This window comes from Caretta caretta, chromosome 3 (genome assembly GCF_965140235.1).
Source record: "Caretta caretta isolate rCarCar2 chromosome 3, rCarCar1.hap1, whole genome shotgun sequence".
Lineage (NCBI taxonomy): Eukaryota > Metazoa > Chordata > Testudines > Cheloniidae > Caretta > Caretta caretta.
Genome location: NC_134208.1, coordinates 54,025,968 through 54,048,417, shown reverse-complemented (window position 1 = coordinate 54,048,417; position 22,450 = coordinate 54,025,968). Strand labels below are relative to the sequence as shown.

Genomic DNA, 22,450 nt, shown 5'->3' with positions numbered 1-22,450 from the left:
TATGAGGCCCTGTTAATGCTATAGCAGCACCCACACTATTTCAGTAGAAAATCACACCTCTAACTGCAACAGTTAAATCAGTAAAATATTGTGTGTAGACCCATTGTAAACAACTAGCTTTAAAGCTTTGCTTTTCACCACTTCTTCCTTGATCACACATTTTTACACAGTTGATTGGTTTACTGTTCATTGTGTTTTTAATTAGACATTCATGCAAAAGAATGGTGTAACAAAGTAATTCCCATAGGAAATATTCTTCTATCTTAGGTACTTACCACAGTCTCTTGTAAATGTACTTATCCTCACAACAGACCTGTGAGATAGGGAAGTACTGTTATGCTCCTTTTACAGGGGGGACCTGAGGTACCAAGAGAGACTGAGTGATTTGCCCAAGCTTCGATAGGAAGTCTGTGGTAGAGCTGGGCCTGAACCTGCACCTCAACAGCCAGTTCCTTACCACTAGCACAGCCTTTTTAGAAACATTGCTAAAAAGTGGTTCAAAAACAACTTTAAACCACAGGGGCATTAATTGGACACTCCATCAGGTCAATAACTCTAGCAATTAATGTCATTGTTTAGAATAAACAAAAACTCACTCAAGCACTTTGAATCCTCTTCTCTCACACCTAAAGGGTATTGGAACTGGAGTTCTGCACTTTTCCTGATATTAAAAGTCTGAAGAATGACCCTCATAAGAAAGTTGATGATATTTTTTTTGTCCTTTGGGAAAAGGATGTTGAAAAAATATGTGAACATTGCATTTGCTTCTGGGCAAAGAGCATTAAGCTGGTGAACTTTGAAGTCATTGTTTGCCAGACTTTGTCAGGGAGACAAAGTTAATTGCAGGTAGAATTTATTTTGGCCTAATTCTGCAACTCCTATAGCACTTCTTCAAGTGATTAGTCATATTAAGTTCAGTGGACCTGATTCTCCTCTCAATTACACCAGTTTTGTACCAGTTCCACTGACTTCAGTGTAGATTCTTTGCATTAAATTGATGTAAATTAGATCAAAATCAGCTCTAATGCAATTACTTGAATGAAAAAAATGCTACCCAGCATTGCTAACAGCTGCAACACCAAATTATATAATACATATAATGTTTGAATCACTTTAAGTGAAATTTTTCAGCAGATTTGTCCTTTTTACTGGTTTTGCTTTAGAAGAAAATTACTCTATATTGGTCTATACAAGACTAATGTACAGAAGCAGACAAATGCCAATCATTCTCTTTCATAAATGGTGAATAATAAGTTAATACCAAACCTGATAGCACCCCACACAAGTCTCTAGAAACTTGATTATCTGTTTCGCTCTCTCTCTCTCTCACACACACACACACCCCAACCAATATTAAAAGAACATTATAAAGGTCACAAAATCAAGCAACCAAAAATAGGAAACGTAGCATACTCAGTTGCTCTGTGGGGGGGTGCATGTGCAGTCTTGTCAGCACTAAGAGCTGTGAGAGGCTCGCCACTCTGCACTTAAGCAGGGAGGCATTTGGCGGGCTGACTGGCTGGGAGAAGAAGGCAATGCTTTCTCGTTTCGGGGAGGAGGGAAGACGTAAATCTGCTGGAAAGAGCAGTCAGCGTGGTAAATGACTCACCACGTAGGAATGTTGGGTTTAAAAGGTCAGTTGGACCTGGCCTCTCCCCCTTCACTCAGGACAGGCTGGGCAGAGCATTGCTCCACTAAACATGGCTCCACAAAAGCAGCAAACCGCACTGGAAATAGCATGATTCCAGAGACACAGAGAAGGGTAAGCTCGGAAAAAACACATCCTTTGACACAATCCTCTGCCAAATTTCAAGTCCCTACTCCAAAGCATTAGAGAACAAGAGCTTTTCTAATAAAAGGTCTCCAGGGTCTATTTTTTGGGTTTTTTTTGAAGTTGCAAAACTACATGTTATTCCCTAGTCTTATTCTTGGAAACTGATAAGCCGTTTGACTGAAAATTTTCAGAATACTACAGTTCGAGTTAGGCACCCAGCCTAGAAAATTTCATCTCAAACTATTAAAATTTAGCAAAGTTATAAGATATTGAAAACAGGGTGTCATAACGGGAAGTGTCTGGCAACCTTAATAATAGGCAAATCTACCAGCTCTTCCTATAAAATATTATCTCAGGGTTACATTGTGGCTTTGGCACAAAACCTGTGTAAGGGACAGTGCATGGCTGCTCAGGAATAGGCCTGGGACCAGATTGCAACTCATTGTGGCAAAAGGGACATTTGGTCAATCTGTCCTGTGTTATGCTGACCCTTCATTAGGTTTTTTCAGGGTCCTGTGCCCATTATAAGTCTTTGTACGTTAGCACAGCTCAAGATGAAAGACGTGCACAGAGCAGTACCAGGATCAGTGCAGTGCAAGTGGGAGCTTTAAGCCTATTTTGTATATTATCCCCTGACTTACACTTTGAGCATACCTGAGGATGCGGCCCTACAGTTTCGTTTTCAAAAAATTCCAATCTGAGAGGACAGTGAGAAAATCATGTAACATGAGGATGAAGTGAATCCAAAAGTGTGTTTATCAACATGTTCAAGAGATTTGGAAGTAGAAAGATAGTGACACTGAAGACACTGAGAAACTGACAAGAGTCATTTACAATAAAATACACCAAGTCAGGAGATACAGCGAGGTAGATAAATAATGATTGGAAATCAGGACAATCAAAGCCTATTTTGAGATAGCAATGGGTACCACAAATATATATTGCTGCCCCACTGTGTTTGCAGGATATCCAGAAAATACTGCAGTAAATATTATGGGCAGTAGACTTGTGTTTTGTTTTGTGTTAATATTGCCGACCTCTAAACAATTTAAAGGGTCTAACAGGCATTGAGTTTTTATTGAATTAACTTTTTAAGCCAATTTGGAATGGAATCATTCCTGTGGAAACTTCAATTATAGTACAGCTAAGACAAGTATTATAAATTAATATATAATTGTAAAAAGAAAATTGGCTTAGAATGGACTCATAGCAGGAGCCAATGGAAATATGTGATGTGGAAATTCTGCACTATAGAGCCGATTTAGGGTCTCTGTGGATATTAGTATTCATAATATTTTCTCCAAAGTGAAAACTTCTACCTAAATTAAAATTAAATCTTCTATCTATTTTTCTTGGGTAGATATCCTCTCATATGCAAACCAGTATATTGCTGTTTTCCTGAGTCAGCATACAAAATGAAGTGATATATTTAATAAGTATAAACGTCCCATTAATCTAAATGGGTGTTTTTACTCTGAAGCCTAAATGGTAACAATTAATAGTCAATAGTATATTCCAGCAGAAGCATTCATTTAATGCACTTCATACAAGTTGTTTGATTCATTATGGAGGAACATTCTGCATGAATATATTTTCAGGATTTAAAATGGTCTCTCAAATCGGAGAGGGATAGAGAAAACTTAGGGAAATGGAAAGATCTGAGGGGTGGCATGTAGTTGGCAGATATGTGGGAAGATCGTTAGGCAAAATCAATGATCTTTCGGAGAGTGGAAGGCTTATCTTCAAACTAAACAAAATAAAACACCAATTTTATTTAAAACATACAGTAAAGACACAATAATAAACTCTTCAGTAGAGCTGAGTGAAACCGCAAATGTCCATCCCACTGAAAGTCCATGATGCCAAAATTTGCTTTTGTTCCAAATTGGAACAAAATATCAACATACATAATTTCCTGAGAAATATTTTTAAAGTTAATTCAATAAAAACTCAATGCTGTTAGACCAGGGGTCGGCAACCTTTCAGAAGTGGTGTGCCGAGTCTTCATTTATTCACTTTAACTTAAGGGCTTCGTGTGCCAGTAATACATTTTAACATTTTTAAAAGGTCTCTCTATAAGTCTATATATTATATAACTAAACTATTGTCGTATGTAAAGTAAACAAGGTTTTCAAAATGTTGAAGAAGCTTCATTTAAAATTAAATTAAAATGCTGATCTTATGCCGCTGGCCTGCTCAGCCCGCTGTCAGCCTGGGGTTCCGCTCACCTAGGCTGGCAGCAGGCTGAGCAGGGCTGGCGGCCGGGACCCTGGCTGGCAAGGGGCCGGCAGCTAGGACCCGAGACCGGCAGCGGGCTGAGCGGCTCAGCCCGCTGCCGGTCTGGGATTCCGTCCGCTGGCTCCTGCCAACCAGGGTCATGGCTGCTGGCCCCGCTCAGCCTGCTGCCAGTCTGGGATCCCAGCCCTGCCCACACAGAGTGGGTACCTACCTTCTCCCTGATTCTAGCCCATTCTCTTCCTCTCTCTCTCTGAACTGAGCTGAGGGTGGGAGTGCACTGAGCACAGGGCTGGGGGTGAAGGAGCAGGCTGGGGGTTGGGGTGTAGGGTCTGGCCAGGAGCTAGAATGAGGAAGGGGACTCAGGGCTGGGGCAGGAGGTTTGGGTGTGGAGTGCTTACTTGGGCAGTGTTACGAATTACACCTGAGAGGACACGCAACAACTGCTGCGAATTATACCTGGTAGGACACGCACACAAATGCTACGAATTACACCTGGTAGGACACGCACACAAATGCTGTGAATTATACCTGATAGGACACGCACAGTTCAAATCTAGGCTGAGGCACATAAACAAAGTCCACAACTGCAGAGTTCCCAAAAGACACTAAGTTTATTACGCTTGAGCATGGTGCCCCCTTGCTAGCCAGGAGGGGACCCTGAATACAGGTTATATACTTTTTAGCAAAGCATGTTGCCCTCGTGCATCGGAAACCTTAGCCAATAAACAAACCCTTGTATTATCTACCACCTATCCCTGCTTGGTGCATTCCTCGTGCTATACCAGTATGTTAATTAGACAGCATGGTCCTAAAGCCATGCATCAGTAACCTTTATTATCAGGATGGGAGGCCTCACATCAAGGCCAAGAGACAGGGAGTTAGAGACTGACAAAAACCAGATACTGGGAGTCAAGGCAGGCTGGAGACAAGGAGGAGGATTTTCACAGGGATTCAGTATCTAAGGATCACTCCTCCTGGTGTATGATGTGCTGGCATTTAAACAATGGAGGGCCCCAAACCAAAATGGAGTCACATGTGCTAACTTTTCCTTAACAGTCCTCCCTTTCTTTTTGTATGTCAGTAAACTATATTGGGGCTGAGTAACCGCGCTGCAGGGTTAGCAACTGCCGACAGCACATACTGCAGCATTGTAGGCATACAAAAAATAACGCAAAAACAATAACAGTCAAAAGAAGTAAATACAAAATACGCCATCCCCAAGTCCCCACATCCGGTAGCCATGAGGTGAGCCAGTCCCAGACCTCCTGGAATCCAGCGTTGGTAGTGTCGAGGCTGATGTGGTGGAATAGGGCTGCCTGTTGCTTGAGGATGTGGATGTTAGTTTCCACCCTATGGTGCTAATTTACAAATACACAACAGCTTGAGTTGACCAGAGCACAAACCCCGCCCTGATTTGCAAGGAGATAATCCAGAGCTAGGCGGTTTTGCAATGTAGTTTGGATAGCTGGGTGACTTCAATTTGAAGGGCAGATAGAGCATCTGCAGTAGCATTTGCCATTAGTTTCAAAGCAGCTGAAATGTTAACTATAGCTTTTTTCAGCTCGCTTACTCCCAACCATGGCAGAAACCAACACACAAAGGAGTGAAAGCCTTTGGGCTGTTGAGGAAGGGGGTTTAAAGGAATACTTTGTCGGTCCCTCCATACTAGATTGCGGATCTCTCCCCGGGTCAGGTTCTGGTGTACTGTCACGGCAGGTACTATAGCCCCTAAGGTACATGTACCACACCATCCTGCTGGGAGAACCTTATAGGCTGTGTGATTGAATAACCAGCCCTTGGGGACTGGCCACGGGGTCCTGGAGTAGGTAGAGGGGCCTCCCACACCAAAGCTGATTTGGGTGGTGTCCTTGCACCCACAAAATTCCGTACAAAAACTGTATTTTCTATGCCCTTACGTCGTGACACACATAAAGCATAATTACCCTGGGCCACCATATCAGTAGACCGTATTTGGATTGTAACATTCCAGTTAAATGTAGTGTTTGTCCATAGCTTAGTTTGGAGTGTTCGATTAAGGGGGATAGGTACCCCTACCAATGGGATGCCCTGACCTAAATATGTGGGGGTATGAATACAAACCCAACACTGTGTTCGATTTACACCCTGTTTGATAGCGCGGGTTAAATTTAAGAAGCTGTTGCCCTCCCATCCTTGTACTGGACTTGAGAATAGGGAGAGGACCCCCCAGGCAAACCATACCAATGTCGACATCCTCCCCTGTACCATACAAAAAACACTACCCCCAATGTAAGTCCAATAAACAGGAACACAAAAAGTCCTGGTGGGCTGTGAAGGTCCCAGTAGCTGTAAAGTTTAGTCCATGGGTTGGTTGTGGTGTTCATTCGTGAAGTGGTTAGTCCAATGGCTTGTTAGGGTTAGGTGGGGGTCCCAGTGCCAACTTAACATAGCTATGATGGATCCAGGAACCTTTACCTGCAAAGGAGTGGTAGCAGATGGTGGGAGTAATGTTTGTGGCGGTAAGGTGTTTTTGGTATTTATACTTGCCTACAAGCACAGGTTCCAGCCTCTGGAATAAACCTACCCCACCACTTCACTTCACATTCCCAAGAATACATCCCACAACTTTTTCCCTGCCAATGTACAATGCTCCATCTTTGCCATCAAGGCCAATTCTCAGTGTCTTTGCAGTCAGGAATCCTTGGATTTTGGTGGTTTTAGCAGAGCAGGCGTTTCTTCTTTTTTCTTGGAACAGTCATGGTTTTGCATTATACAGGGGAGAGGTTACTAGCACGTCACCCTGTAGTGCTTTGGTTTCTTTAGCAAATACTGAATGCAGGTTAGCTTTGTCAGTGGACAAGGGAAAGGTTACTACCACTTCACCTTGTTTTTTTTCCTGCTGTCCAAAAGGAGGAAAGAAAAAAAACCCAGAAGGAGGGACAGGCTGATCAGTAGTCGAAGTGAAGTCATCTCGAGGTGGAGGGGTCTTTTTGCAGTAAGAAGCATGGGTCCAGGCAGTCAGTCCTTGGCACTTCACAGCGGTGTTGATAGTTAGCAGGACTTAATAAGGGCCTTTTCAGCATGGGGCCAGAGTAGTCTTTTGTTGATGGACCTTTATGTAGACCCAGTTACCTGGTTTCAACAAATGGCGGGTTTGCTTAGGATTCTTGAAGCAGGACTTCTTTTACCTGTAAATACAGAGACCTAACACATTTTATTAATGTCTGGCAGTGTGTTGCAGATCTCACAGCTGCTTGGGCACATTTAAGCCCCCCTCTTTCTTGGCTGTTAGCCAAATCCTAGCTGTGAGTAGTGTCCTTGGGCAGGCCAGTGCCTTATCTTTGGACTGAGCCTGCCAGGTACAGCGTTGAATTAGCTCGTCCTCCATTTTATTTCTTTTCCCCTTCTTGGCTTTTATTAACCTGCAAAGGAAACTTTTACTTTTTACTTATACACCTTTGTTTAAAAAGAAACACATGTACATTGCCCATTATACAGCACTTTAGTCTTATTGTTTAATGTATGCCACATACACCCTTCTAGGAAAATGACTTTATTACAGAGCTTTGGAGCAACAAGACAGGACAAGCACACCCACTTTTGAGGAGTCCACTTGGTACAACCTCTGGTGTTTAATAGCTTTCCACCCTTCCCAGCCCTCTGGCTAGAAATGTGAGGTAGCCAGAAGGATCTCATGTATAATATGGGGAGTGAGTTAACCTTTCATGTCCTTGCTTCCAAAGACTGTTGGTGTGCAAATTTTAACAACAATTTTTTTAATTAAAAGATTTGGCCAATGAATTTTTTTTTACTTAAGCAAATATATTAAACTTTAGTATATCACATGTTTTTGATATTATCCAAACACTTTGTATTTCAAGTTGAATAAAACAAGTATCTGCATTTTGATTTAACCCTTCTATTTAGTTTTAAACTAAACTGTCCTATGAAAAATTAAACACAGCAATTCTGGCCACAAGACAAACACCACAAGACAGGACATAGAACACAGAACAGAATTTCTATTGTGCTAGTAAATTCATGAGATGTTGACTTGTTTTTCAGCTGGCATCAGTTTTTTCTGATTTTCTGAAAGACAAAAAAAACACAGATCTACCCCTTTTGGGCAGTCAGTCATTGCTTAAAATATTTCCTTTTTATACAAATACCCTTGTTAATTGCAGGCAAAACAGAGGAATTACCCATATTTTCTTGTATTTGTTTTATAGGCAGCCCAGGTTTTAGTGGCCTTTACCTTAGCAGTTAGGTAATTTACATTAAAACAAATGCTTTCTGGCTTGCTTTTGGATCCACAGGTTAAAGATTCTTACTTTAAAAAGGGCACAATAAACTTTACCAGACTTTTGATTGCCTTTTCCTTTTAACTTCTGCTGTCAAACACACAGTGACCTGAAAAGGAAGACACCACCTATTGTAGCCCCTTGGAGCCTAATAAGATATTAATTAAGTAGCACTGTATAATTGCATTTCTTTGGAAAAGGGCCCATTTTTTCCAAAATGGCTTCAAAGAAACCAAGAATTCTTTTTCTTTCCAGTATTTCACAAAGTTTAACTGCTTAATTCTTTCCAGCAACTAAAGAGTTAACCTTTTACTTTTCTTTCTTAAATCACTTGCTTATTTCCCAAAACGACACCCAATTAACTTAGATTTTATCATTCCAAGTATTATTCCGGGATTTACGTTTTCCATTCCTGTAATTATTTACTTCTCTTTTTTTACTATGACCTCCAAGTTTCCAACCTGTTTTCCAATCTCTCTATCTGTTGCCTGCCCGCTTGGGCCCGATCCTGTTTTTTTTTCTCTGAACTGTCCCTTCCATAAGCACCAGCTTTGTTTCACTACCAAATTAACAAGGAGGGTGGGCTTTTTAACTAGCCCCCAGCCCTCCTGGTCTCTTTTTTTAAAATATTTTCACTTACAAGGGCTACCCGAGTCCTCCCCCCATGAGGCTTGTCACCTGGACAGAAAGCACGGCTAATTAGCAAGCAAGGAGGTGACAGGCATAAGTCAGAAAGCCGAGGGTAAGCGGAGGAGGAGCAGAAGCAGGCATAGCACAGAGCGGGGCTGGAGACCCCTGAGATGAATAAGAAAAGGAGGAGGAAAGAGGACGTCCTTTCGCATGCACATAAGCCCAGTTTTCCCATACATACCAATAATCCATCTGGGCTGGAGCTTTGTTTTCCAGCCTTTTCCTAAGCGCTGTTAATTTTTCTCCAGCAAAGGAACCATCCGGTGACCAGTCAAAAGGTGTTTGAGTTGTTAGTGCTGGCCTCTCAACCTTGCACAAGATTACAGCTTTTTTTTTTACCTAACCCATGGGTACCAGAAATATTCCCCCAATTCTTGAGAATTTCAGCCAAAGGGGTCCCCTTACTTACAATCTACCCAGAACCCATAATCGGCTACCAAAAGGACACCAAATGTGCCACCTTATCGCCTAAACGATGGCTCACCCCCTCCCCTCCTCGGAGTTCTCAAGGGTGAACTCACCCTGTGCCGGCTGGAGCTGTCCGAGAGGAGGAGTGTAGTCTCGCTTGTTGGGGCGAGCCTAGAGTCCCTTCGTGGTCGCCAAAACTGTTACGAATTACACCTGGTAGGACACGCACACCAATGCTGCGAATTATACCTGATAGGACATGCACAGTTCGAATCTAGGCTGAGGCACATAAACAAAGTCCACAACTGCAGAGTTCCCAAAAAGACACTAAGTTTATTACGCTCGAGCGTGGTGTCCCCCTGCTAGCCAGGAGGGGACCCTGAATACAGATTATACAAAGGTTATATACTTTTTAGCAAAGCATGTTGCCTCGTGCATCGGAAACCTTAGCCAATAAACAAACCCTTGTATTATCTACCACCTATCCCTGCTTGGTGCATTCCTCGTGCTATACCAGTATGTTAATTACACAGCTTGGTCCTAAAGCTGTGCATCAGTAACCTTTATTATCAGGATGGGAGGCCTCACATCAAGGCCAAGAGACAGGGAGTTAGAGACTGGCAAAAACCAGGGGGAGGCTGGATATGTGTGGAGTGCTGGAGTCAAGGCTGGGGTTGTGGGGCGGTGCAGGGGTCTGGGCAGAGGGCTGGAAGTGTGTGGGGGGGTGCAGGGTCAGGGAAGGGGCTGGGGTGTGTGTGAGAAGGGTGCAGGGGTCAGGGCAGGGGGCTGGGGTGTGTGTAGTAGGGTGCAGGGGTCAGGACAGAGGGCTGGGAGTGTGTGTGGGGGTGCAGGGGTCAGGGCAGGGGGCTGGGGTGTGGGGGAGTGCAGGGGTCAGGGCGCGTGTGGTAGGGTGCAGGGTCAGGGCAGAGGGTTGGGGTGTGTGGGGGGGTACAGGGGTGAGGGCAGAGATCTGGGGTGTGTGGGGGGGTGCAGGGGTCAGGGCAGAGGGCTGGGGGTGTGGGCTGGGGTCATGGGGGTGCTCCCAGCCCCCTGCCCAGAGGCTCATAGCAGGGGGCTGGAGGGGATATGCCCTGATTCCACCCCCCATCCCCACGGCCCCATCCCCACCTCATCTCCATGTCCTCCCCAGAGCAGCAAGCATGCTGTGGCTCCGCTTCTCCCCATCCTGTGCAAGGGCCATCAGCTGATGGGTGGCAGAGAGGGGGAGGGGCAGGACCCCAGCACGGTGGGGGAAGAGGCGGTGGAGGGGGGAGCGGAGGAGGGGCAGGAACCCAGCACTCTGGGGGAAGAGGTGGGAGAGGGGGATCTTGCCTGCCCTGCAGCAGCAGCCAGTAGGACCAAGCTTCTTCACCCTGCCCCGCTCGGGGGCGGAGAAGAGCGGGCCAGGGTGGGCAGGATTTTTAATGGCTCACTGCTGCCTGCCGGGGTCCCGGCCTGGGTTCGGCAGCAGGCTGAGCGGGGCCGGCGGCTGGGACCAGGCAGGCAGCAGCGTGCCATTAAAAATCGGCTCGCGTGCAATCTTTGGCACGTATGCCATAGGTTGCCAACCCCAGTGTTAGATCCTTTACATTGTTTAGAGGTGGGCAATATTAAAAGAAAACAAACAAGTCTTTTGCCCATAATATTTACTGCAGTATTTTCTGGATATACAGTGGGGCAGCAATATATATTTGTGGTGTCCATTACTATCTCAAAAGAGGCTTTGATTTTAAAATGTTTCATTTCAGATTACTGGAATTGTTCTATTTTGATTTTGACTTTGATATTACATTATATTGTTGTATTATAATTCATAATATAATGCAATAAAGTCAAAACAAAATCGTGTTTTAAAATGAAAAAGTTGAAATAAAATGTTTTGACACTTATCAAAATACATCATTTGATTTATTTCTGCATGGAATTTTGTCATAATCAACATGTTTTTGTGTAAGGTTTCAGTTTTGTCATATCAACATTTTCTGATGGAAAACTGTTCTGTTGGAAAATTATCGAGCAGCTGTACTAACCAACTTCTTATTCTTTAGATAGCTAGATTATTTGAATATGTTGTGGTTGAATTTACTTTGTAAAAAATCCTCTTCTCCTAAACTTCTCGCAAAATGTGCAAGGAAAAGTCTGCACAAAATGGCACAAGCTCCCCCTAGATTTCCAGTGATCCTATTCACAGCCACACCTGAAGTGCCAGCTGCCAGTCTCGTTATGTGTTATATGGTTTACTATTTTGTATTTGAATTTCAAAACTATGAAAGCATGAAGACACATTTACTTCCAATAAACAATCCTCCAAGAGCAACATAATAACAAGCATTGACAACGTTAATAGCACCAAATTTTATAAATGTAAGGGGGGAGGGAAAGCAAGGGGGGGAAATAGCTCAATGGAAGGAAAATTGAAAGTAGAGTTTTGTTATTTTCATAGAATATAAAGCCAGAGGGACTATTGTGATTGTCTATTCTGACCTCCTGCATATCACACAGGGGCCATAGATCTTCCCCACAATAATTCCTAAAACAGATCTTTTAGAAAATTCTTGATTTAAAAATTACCATTGATGGAGAATCCACCACATCACTTGGTAAATTGTGCCAATAGTTAATGTAGGGTGTAATGTGTAGAATGTATATTTTAGCTGTTGGGACGTGAAAAGATACCTGCTTGTTCGGTAAGGAAAGAAGAGCCAAGTAAAATGCTGAGTCAGCAATTCAATCAGGTAACCAACTGAGTTTACAAGCTAATCTTGGTGCTAGGTAGAGAAAGAGTTTATACAATATATATATATAATAACTTTCTAACAATGTATATAAAGTGAGCACCTGGATCTGGGTGTGCACTTGCATTTAACCCTGTGCTGTGCTCTGTTTTGGTGGACTGATCACTCACTGAAACAGCAAATAAGCACTTACTTCTTTTGCTCAAGAGTCTGTGAACCTGTGCAGGGAAAGAACCTGTCAACAGTTAATTATTCTCACTGATAAAAATGTAGGCCTTATTTCCTATCTGAATTTGTCTAGCTTCAACTTGCAGCCATTGGATCATGTTACACCTTTCTCTGTTAGACTGAAGAGTCCATCCTTAAGTATTTGTTCCCTGTGTAGGTACATATAGGCTAATCAAGTCACCCCTTAACCTTCTCTTTGTTAAGCTAAGTGAATTGAGCTCCTTGAATTTATCACTGAAAGGCATGTTTTCTAATCCTTTAACCATTTTTTGTGGTTCTCTGAACCCTCTATAGTTTATCAACATCCTTCTTGAATTGTGGACACCATAACTGCGCACTGCATTCCATCAATGGTTGTACCAGTGCCAAATACAGAGGTAAAATAATCTCTCTTCTCTTACTTGAGATTTCCCTGTTTATGCATTTAGGACCTCATTAGCCCTTTTGACCACAGAATCACTCTAGGAGCTCATGTTCAGTGGATTATCCACCATGACAACCAAGTATCTTTTAGAAACACTGCTTCCCAGGATAGAGTCCCCCATCCTTTAAGTGTGGACTATATTCTGTATGTTCCTATATGTATACCTGAACATTTATCCATATTAAAACACACATCTTTGCTTGCACCTAGCTTACAAAGTGATTCAGATCAGTCTGTATCAGTGACTTGTCCTCTGAAATGGTTGCCTAAGCATGAAGGGGCATACGAATATTTAGTGTATCTGGCACATAAATACCTTGCAACTCCGGCTACAAAAGTGCCATGAGAACACCTGTTCTCATTTTCAGATGACATTGTTAATAAGAAGCAGGCAGCAGTATCTCCCATAAATGTAAACAAACTTGTTGGTCTTAGTGATTGGCTGAACAAGGGGTAAGAATGAATGGACTTGTAGGCTCTAAAGTTTTACATTGTTTTGTTTTTGAGTGCAGTTATGTAACAAAGTCTACATTTCTAAGTTACACTTTCATGATAAAGAGATTGTACTTATCTGAGGTGAATTGAAAAATAGTATTTCTTTTATCATTTTTACAGTGCAAATATTTGTAATAAAAATATATATAAAATGAGCACTGCACAGGTCATGTCCTGTGTTGTAACTGAAATCAATATATTTGAAAATGCAGAAAACATCCAAAAATATTTAAATAAATGGTATTCTATTATTGTTTAACAGTGCGATTAAGCACAATTAATTTTTTAAATTGCTTGACAGTCCTAATTACAGTGATTAAAAATGAGCCAAATTCAACTCTGCTGTAACTCCATTAAAAAGAATGGATTAACATTTAGCCCTCTATGTGATTAGTTTTATCTGAGAGATCAGGTAGGTGAAGCAACGTCTTTTATTGGACGAGCTCCTGTTGGCGGAAGAGACAAGCTTTCAAGCTTCACAGAGCTCTTCTTCAGATCTCTCATGTCTTGGGACCAACAGTTACAACACACTGCAAATATTTGTCTTACAGTTGTTTCTTCTTAATCTTGGTAGCTCTAATTTGTGTGTGTTTGTGTGTTGAGAGGTGTCATAAATATAAAGGGAAGGGTACCACCTTTCTGTACACAGAACTATAAAATCCCTCCTGGCCAGAGGCAAAATCCTTTCACCTGTAAAGGGTTAAGAAGCTAAGATAACCTCACTGGAAACTGACCAAAATGACCAATGAGGAGACAAGTTACTTTTAAAGCTGGAGGGGGGGTGAGGGACAAAGGGTCTGTCTTTCTGTATGTGATGCTTTTGCTGGGAACAGATTAGGAATGCTCTTCAGAACTTCTGTTAAATTAGTAAGTAATCTAGCTAGAAATGTGTCAGATTACCTTTTGTTAAATGGCTGGTAAAATAGGTTGTGCTGAATGGAATATATATTCCTGTTTTTGAGTCTTTTTGTAACTTAAGGTTTTGCCTCGAAGGATTCTCTGTGTTTTGAATCTGATTACCCTGTAAGGTATTTACCATCCTGATTTTACAGAGGTGATTCTTTTACTTTTTCTTTAATTAAAATTCTTCTTTTAAGAACCTGATTGCTTTTTCATTGTTCTTAAGACCCAAGGATTTGGGTCTGTGTTCACCTATGTAAATTGGTGAGGATTTTTATCAAGCCTTCCCCAGGAAAGGGGGTGTAGGGCTTGGGGGGATATTTTCGGGGGACGATGTCTCCAAGTGGGCTCTTTACCTGTTCTTTGTTAAACATGCTTGGGTGGTGGCAGCATAGGGTTCAAGGACAAGTCAAAGTTTGTACCTTGAGGAAGTTTTTAACCTAAGCTGGTAAGAATAAGCTTAGGGGGTCTTTCATGCAGGTCCCCACATCTGTACCCTAGAGTTCAGAGTGGGGAAGGAACCTTGACAAGGGGATACAGTTGGAGTGGATGGCAATGAGGTAGAAGACTAAAATGTTGAAATTGGAATGAGGTGAATGAAGTCACTTGAAATTCTGGAAGGGGATGTGACTTCTGTACTGACACATGTATTTCTAGAAATGCTGACCAAAAACATTCTGAAACACTGATAAACTTACAAATGCTGAAAATATTTTATTTCTTCACTAAAACACTGGGAATAATGTACCAGAGAAAGAGGCAGAGAGATCTATACAGGATTTTTCTGATTCTGGAGGACAATTCATTTTGCAACTAGTTCTGCTATTAATGGGAACTTTTATCAAGGTTAAATATCTCAGTTAGGTTCTTGTCATAGCCAGCAACAAAGATTATTGGATCTGTAGGCAGGCCCAAATCCAGAATTCAAATAAGACTATATAGAACATATGTCCAATAATAATTCAGAGGATGACTCTACCATCATACGTATATTAATGCACCATTCATTTCTTCACCTGTCCAGCATTTAGTTATGTGCCTACTTTCTACATTCTTACCAGGACCCAATGGATTGGAAATAGGATTTTATATTCTCTTCATCTTCTGGGTGAATTTAACTACCCTGGCCATAATTTCACTTCCTACTTTAATAACTATATCTACCTTGATCTATTCACACTATGCAAATTCTTGGTTTTGTGGGTTTTTTTCAGTTGTAAATTCAAGGGGTTTTTAAAAAATATTTCTCCCTATTTTTTCCATTATTTCAAATACATTATTACTGAGTTTGATACATACCTAGGTAGTGGACAAATAAAGACAAAATGAAATACTTGGGTGGGATTCATCCTCCCTCTTCACCTTGCTTTGGCCTGTACATGCTTTATAGATATTGTGCATAAGGCCAAGGGGCATTCTGGCCTCCTACAGGCCTTGGAACAGGCTGTGTGTTGTAGTGTAAACCAGATGTACTGCAATTTCTTTGAGTATTAACAATCTTTTATTCAGGCAACACACACATTTTGGCAATAATCACTGTTGCCAACGTCACAACCCGGGAACAGCCGCACATCTGCTTGTTTAGCTATGTGCCTATTCCCTCTAGTGACTGGTTTGTTATACAGATTATAACAGTGTGCAGTGGGCTGGGGCATCAGAGAGGGAGTGTCAAGGGTTGGCCCATACACAGGATTTTACAGCCATTCCAGGTTGTGCTCTCAAGCCACAGGCAAATTTGGACAAGCTGCTATATCTTAGAGCAGCCTCCAGGGCTATCTAAGTTACATTAGGAAGTGTTTTAGACACTGGATCAGCCCGAAATCAGGAGGTCAAAAGGGAAGCTTAAAGCACTTATGCCAGCTAATGCCCAGTGTTGTGCCTTTTGTGATGGCACAGGTCATGCTGCATGCCATTACCTCACAGGGTCTGACTGTCCTGCCCAGAATAAGCAATTTTGAAATGGATAGCTGGCTATGCTGCCCTCCCACTTTCTCCTCATAAGACTCTGTGGGTAAGGTGGCCCTTTCCTGGCAGTCTCATCCCCTAAAATTCTGAGTTTGGAGAGAACGGCCATACGGTGACCTCATAACAATGAAGGGAGAAAGATGCAGGCCACCACTGTCCAAAGAAAGACAAGATGACTGCAGTGTGAGGTCTGACGGGGAGGGTGTGACACTCTGTAACTCGGAGGAACACCCTGCACCCCCATGTTCATCCTTATAATAGAATTGTGTGGTATCCAATGCAAAGTTTGTCATGTCAGGTGTCTTCAGAAGGCTCATGATGCACTGTTGTTATAGTAATGTTATAGGTTGTAATTTCATGTATACAATTATGAGGCTGAAAATGTGTCCTCATGGCTTAAACAAGCTCAGGCAAAATGCTCCAGGAGCAGAGGGGCAGTCCACACCTCATCATGGCATGTGTGGGACAAACCCAGCCCAGCCTCACAGGAACAAAGGACACTGGCCTAAGCAGCAACAAGGGATCTGTTGGACTCTCCAGTGAGTCACGCCCCTTCCCTTGGTCAGTTTGGGACTATGATGAGGTAATGCTCACCTGACTCTAAGGGAGGGGGGTGCAGCAAAGTCAAGAGGGAAGAAATAACATGATAAAAGGGAGAGATGTTTGCCATGCTCTCTCCCTTCCTCCTCCATCTACAGACACCACCACCAAGCAACTGAAGTGCTGATGAAAGGGGAGAGCCCGGCTGAAGGGCAACCAGCCAGCCTGTGGTGAGAAGCATCTAAGTTTTTAAGGGCACTGAAAGTGTTAAGATCAGATTAGAATGTGTTTTGCTTTTATTTCATTTGACCAAATCTGACTTGTTATGCTTTGACTTATAATCACTTAAAATCTATCTTTTGTAGTTAATACATTTGTTTGTTTATTCTACCTGAAGCAGTACGCTTGGTTTTAAGAGTATCAGAGATTCCCCTTGGGATAACAAGCCTGGTTCATATCAATTTCTTTGTTAAATTGACGGACTCATATAATCTTGTATCCTGTCTTCTGACAGTGGCCAATGCCAGGTGTCCCAGAGGGAATGAACGGAACAGGTAAACATCAAGTGATCCATCCCCTGTTGCTCATTCCCAGCTTCTCGCAGACAGAGGCTAGAGACACCATTCCTACCCACCTTGGCTAATAGCCATTGATGGACCTATCCTCCATGAATTTATCTACTTCTTTTTTTAACCCTGTTATGGTTTTGGCCTTCACAACATCTTCTGGCAAGGTGTTAGGACTCTTCCTAAAGATTACTGAGATGGGTGGACTTAATTGTGTATTAAGGCTGTGATGATTGGGTGAGCCTCTGTCAAGGTTCCTCCCCCACTCTGAACTCTAGGGTACAGATGTGGGGACCTGCATGAAAAACCTCCTAAGCTTATCTTTACCAGCTTAGGTCAAAACTTCCCCAAGGTACAAAATATTCCACCCGTTGTCCTTGGATTGGCCGCTACCACCACCAAACTAATACTGGTTACTGGGGAAGAGCTGTTTGGATGCGTCTTTCCCCCCAAAATACTTCCCAAAACCTTGCACCCCAGTTCCTGGACAAGGTTTGGTAAAAAGCCTCACCAATTTGCCTAGGTGACTACAGACCCATACCCTTGGATCTTAAGAATAATGAACAATCCTCCCAACACTTGCACCCCCCCCCTTTCCTGGGAAATGTTGGATAAAAAAGCCTCACCAATTTGCATAGGTGACCACAGACCCAAACCCTTGGATCTGAGAACAATGAAAAAGCATTCAGTTTTCTTACAAGAAGACTTTTAATAAAAATAGAAGTAAATAGAAATAAAGAAATCCCCCCTGTAAAATCAGGATGGTAGATATCTTACAGGGTAATTAGATTCAAAAACGTAGAGAACCCCTCTAGGCAAAACCTTAAGTTACAAAAAAGATACACAGACAGAAATAGTTATTCTATTCAGCACAATTCTTTTCTCAGCCATTTAAAGAAATCATAATCTAACACATACCTAGCTAGATTACTCACTAAAAGTTCTAAGACTCCATTCCTGGTCTATCCCCGGCAGAAACCAGCATACAGACAGACACAGACCCTTTGTTTCTCTCCCTCCTCCCAGCTTTTGAAAGTATCTTGTCTCCTCATTGGTCATTTTGGCCAGCGAGGTTACCTTTAGCTTCTTAACCCTTTACAGGTGAGAGGAGCTTTCCCCTGGCCAGGAGGGATTTCAAAGGGGTTTACCCTTCCCTTTATATTTATGACAGCCTCAAAGGCTGGAATGGTTAGGATCTGAATTTAAGAATAACTATGTGGGCCAAACCACAAACTTTTTATTGTCACCCTGTAACTTTTGTGATGCCTGTTTCTTCCAGCACTGATTTAATTGTTTAATTACAGGCACATGAATCACCTGAATGAGAGTTTCTCTCAGTTATTTGTCTCCTGGTACTACTGCATTGAATTGTGCCACTCACAATCTACTGACCCCTAGAGAAAAAGAAACTTAATTTATGTTAGGGAAGATTGCAGCTAATCAGCATCATGAATTAAAGTTTAAAATTGCAAAAGGTATTTCAAGGGTTTAGGTGAAGCCTTTAGGGAAAGTTTAGTTGAATACAAACCATCACAAAACAACTTATGTCATTTACATTTCTGTAAGACCAACATCTATGTCTAGACTTTGCAACGGCCTATTATATCTTAAGTCATTTTTATGCTATTCTTTTTGCATGTATGAAAAAGAGTTTGTGGTCATTGTGGTGCTGTTTATTTTTAATATCCTCTATTTATTATTTATGGAGTGATTTGCCTGCATATCAGAATTATACTTTGTGTCAACACTTCCTGTGAGTCATAATATGGAATTGTGCAAGCTCTAAAATTCCTGTACGGGACATTACAGCATCTCCAAGCTCACAAACATTCTAATGTGGTATATGATATATGTGTAGGACATAAATTTATAGTGGAGCTTCCTGAAATGAGTTTTGGAACATAAGGCAGATGGGGGGGGGGGGAAAGGTAAAAGATCACTATAATTTTTATTATGCTTCCAATAAATACTTCTGCTTTTTTTTTTCTAATTAACATTCAGCAACCATGTAGTGTCCTAGTGTAAGGAGAAAACATGCCTAAACAACTGCCCGCAGCCGGAATACCAATTGTTATGGTCATTGCTGAAAGTGGCTGTAAGACCTTTGTAACAGCCTTAGCACAAATAACAGACCAGGATGGGAGAGTAAAGTGAGTGACCACAAGGAGTAAACATGAACAAGTTATGTAATACTAACAAATTGGATATAAGAAGAGGAAGAAATCTGAGCTTGGTGGACACTTGAACATTTGGATACCTCTCAGGTTCCCCTGCAGATGAAAGGCTGGCCACTGGCTGTTTACAGTTATCCAAGTGTGACATCCTCAAGACCCTGGGGTGCTATACTAACCTGTTGTGGATGTGTGTAAGTGCTGTAGACTAAATAAAATAGAAGCTTTGGGTGAAAGCACTTTTGTTTGCCTCCTTGCATCAACTATCAATCAGCCAGACGGCCGTGTCCCATGATTTATTTCCTGCCATCACCTCACAAAGAGTAAAGTTACCATAAACCTTTGGTTCAGCAAAACCCCAGGTAACACTATGACCTGATCTAACAAAGCACTTGAGCACCTATGGAACTTTAAGCTTGTGATGAGTCCTGTTGAAATAAAGTTATATGCATGCTTATGTGTTTTGCTGTATCAGGGTCCCAGCCATCAATGTTGAGTACATTGGGAACACTGGCCAGTATGCCCCAACTCATGGAGAAATTCAGGAGAGGAGCAGAGGAGACTAAAAGGCAGGAAAAGCTGAGAGCTTCTGTTGAGGCATCTACAGAAAGAGACTACTGGAGCGATGGGGTTTGGAGGATGAGAGGTCTCGAAACCCAGTAGATCCTGGAATAAACAGGAAAGGGATCCTCCCACTGGTAAACAGTTCCTCCAGTCTTGATATATAATATATAGCTCAGCTCTGAATTAACTGTCTCCCGTATCTCCACATAGAAATCTGGTGTGTCTTTGGAGGCTACCAGGACAGAAGGAAGAGGCTTCCTATTAACTGCAGTGGATTCAGTATTTCATCCTTAAAGTTCAAGGACTTCCGTGCAGACCAAGGATGGAGAAAGGAATGGTGATGGGGAAAGGTATTCTCTTCCATGCCGACAGGGTGAGGTTGCTTGTAATGGAGATACTACAGAGCAAAATGATGGGGCAATTCTGTAGCAATTGGGGCTGCATAAAACAAAGGGATTTCATTAGGAGATCCAATAACCTTGGACAGAATAACTCATAATTGCCTAATCCTATCAAAGAATCCTTTCCTGAAAGCGCTCTGCATGTAGCATTCCTACTGACTTCAATAGGAGTTCTACAGAGGAAGTGTTTGGAGTATAGGGCCCTCAGTAATTAGCAATTGTGTGTGCTCTTAAAGGAGATGGGTTGGATACAGACTTCTAAAATGTATTTACAGTATTTTTTTCATAGTTGAATATATTTATTCATTTGTAATATAGGAAACAAAGAGTTCAGGGTCAGTGAAAAGGAATGAAGGATGACATTTACCAACTGTACTTACAAAGGTTACAGAATCTTGCATATCTGACCTGGATTCTGAAGAAAAATGGGCCATTTTCTCAGCCAGTGTAAATCAGCTTAGTTCTTTGCTGATCTACACGACTGAGGATCTGGCCCCAAATGCTCAGCCAATTTTTTTTGCAACAGATATCAGTCATTCCATTCTCTGTTACTGTAACAGCTCTTTAGTGGACATGGACTATAAATGCAATTTGTTTAGTCATCTATCTGGTATGACAAATGGTAGACATGATCAAGGAACATAATGAAACGCATGCCATAAGTTGTTTCTCATACAAGCAAAATGTGCATTACTATAGTGCAGTGGTTCCCAAACTTATTCCACCGCTTGTGCAGGGAAAGCCCCTGGCGGGCCGGGCTGGTTTGTTTACCTGCCGCATCCGCAGGTTTGGACAATTGCGGCTCCCAGTGGCCACAGTTCGCTGCTTCAGGCCAATGGGATGTGCTGGAAGTGGCATGGGCAGAGGGACTTACTGGCCGCTGCTTCCAGAGGCTCCCATTGGCCTGGAGCAGCAAACTGCAGCCAGTGGGAGCTGCGATCGGTCAAACCTGTGGACGCGGCAGGTAAACAAACTGGCCCGGCCTGGCAGAGGCTTTCCCTGCACAAGCGGCGGAATAAGTTTGGGAACCACTGCTATAGTGAATACATTAACTAAATTCATTATATTTAGATAAACTGTTGATTCTTCAAAGAAAAATGGCAGCTTTGGCACCACTCAGACATTGTTGAAGCTGAGTGGCAGAGCTGTCTCTGTGCTGATTGTATTATGAACAATAAAACATGTAATACGTATAAATAGTATTGAATGAGAAGTAAAAGTAATTGTAAATAGTATAAAAATGCAGAATTACCTGAAGTAAGAGAGTAAAAGAATCTTATGGCACATAGCAAATGAGGAGTGCCTCAATACACAGACTATCTCCTTCTAAGCAATTAAGTATAGTATTCAGAGGGATAGCCATGTTAGTCTGTATCAACAAAAACAATAAAGAGTCCGTGTGGCACTTTAGAGACTAACAAATTTATTTGGACATAAGCTTTTGTGGGCTTCATCAGATGCATGGAGTGAAAAATATAGTAGGCAGGTATAAATATATGAACATGAAAAGGTGGGAGTGGCCTTACCAAGTGCGGGGGGGGGGGTGTCAGTAATTTCCCCCCACCTTCTCTATAGATTTCTTAAAAATATAACTCCCTGTGGGACTCTATTCAGACTCTGGAGGCATAAAGGACATTGGGAATTCAGAGTCTGGATTGCCTCACAGCAGTCTAGTGCAGGGATCAGCAACCCTCGGCCCGTTCCACTTCCTGCAGCCCCCATTGGCCTGGAATGGTGAACCGTGGCCTGCGGGACCTGCGATCGGCCGAACCTGCAGATGCTGCAGGTAAACAAACCATCCCAGCCCACCAGCGGATTTTCTGATGGGCTGTGTGCCAAAGGTTGCTGACCCCGGTCTAGTGAGTGGCAAAGAGGTGTGACGGGGTATCAAGGAGGCATGCTAGAGGAAAGGAGACTTGTCCAGTGGTTAGCATATATTGATAGTCTCTGACAAGTCATTTATGTCAAATTTTTTTTGTCAAAGTTTTAAACTGGATGCCTAAAATTAGGGACCTGAATCCATTTTTATATAAATAAATAAATGTCCTGATTTTCAGAAGTGCTGAACACC

The 22,450-nt window shown here is 42.3% G+C and overlaps 1 long non-coding RNA gene across 1 annotated transcript; it reads right to left on the bottom strand.

Moving 5' to 3' along the window:
- Window positions 1-6,918: 6,918 nt before the first annotated feature.
- LOC142071520 (uncharacterized) lies at window positions 6,919-9,814 on the bottom strand. Its single transcript, XR_012667588.1, has 2 exons — window positions 9,504-9,814; window positions 6,919-7,195 (listed from the first exon to the last, which is right to left on the bottom strand). It is a non-coding gene; the product is annotated as an uncharacterized LOC142071520 (long non-coding RNA).
- Window positions 9,815-22,450: the final 12,636 nt, after the last annotated feature.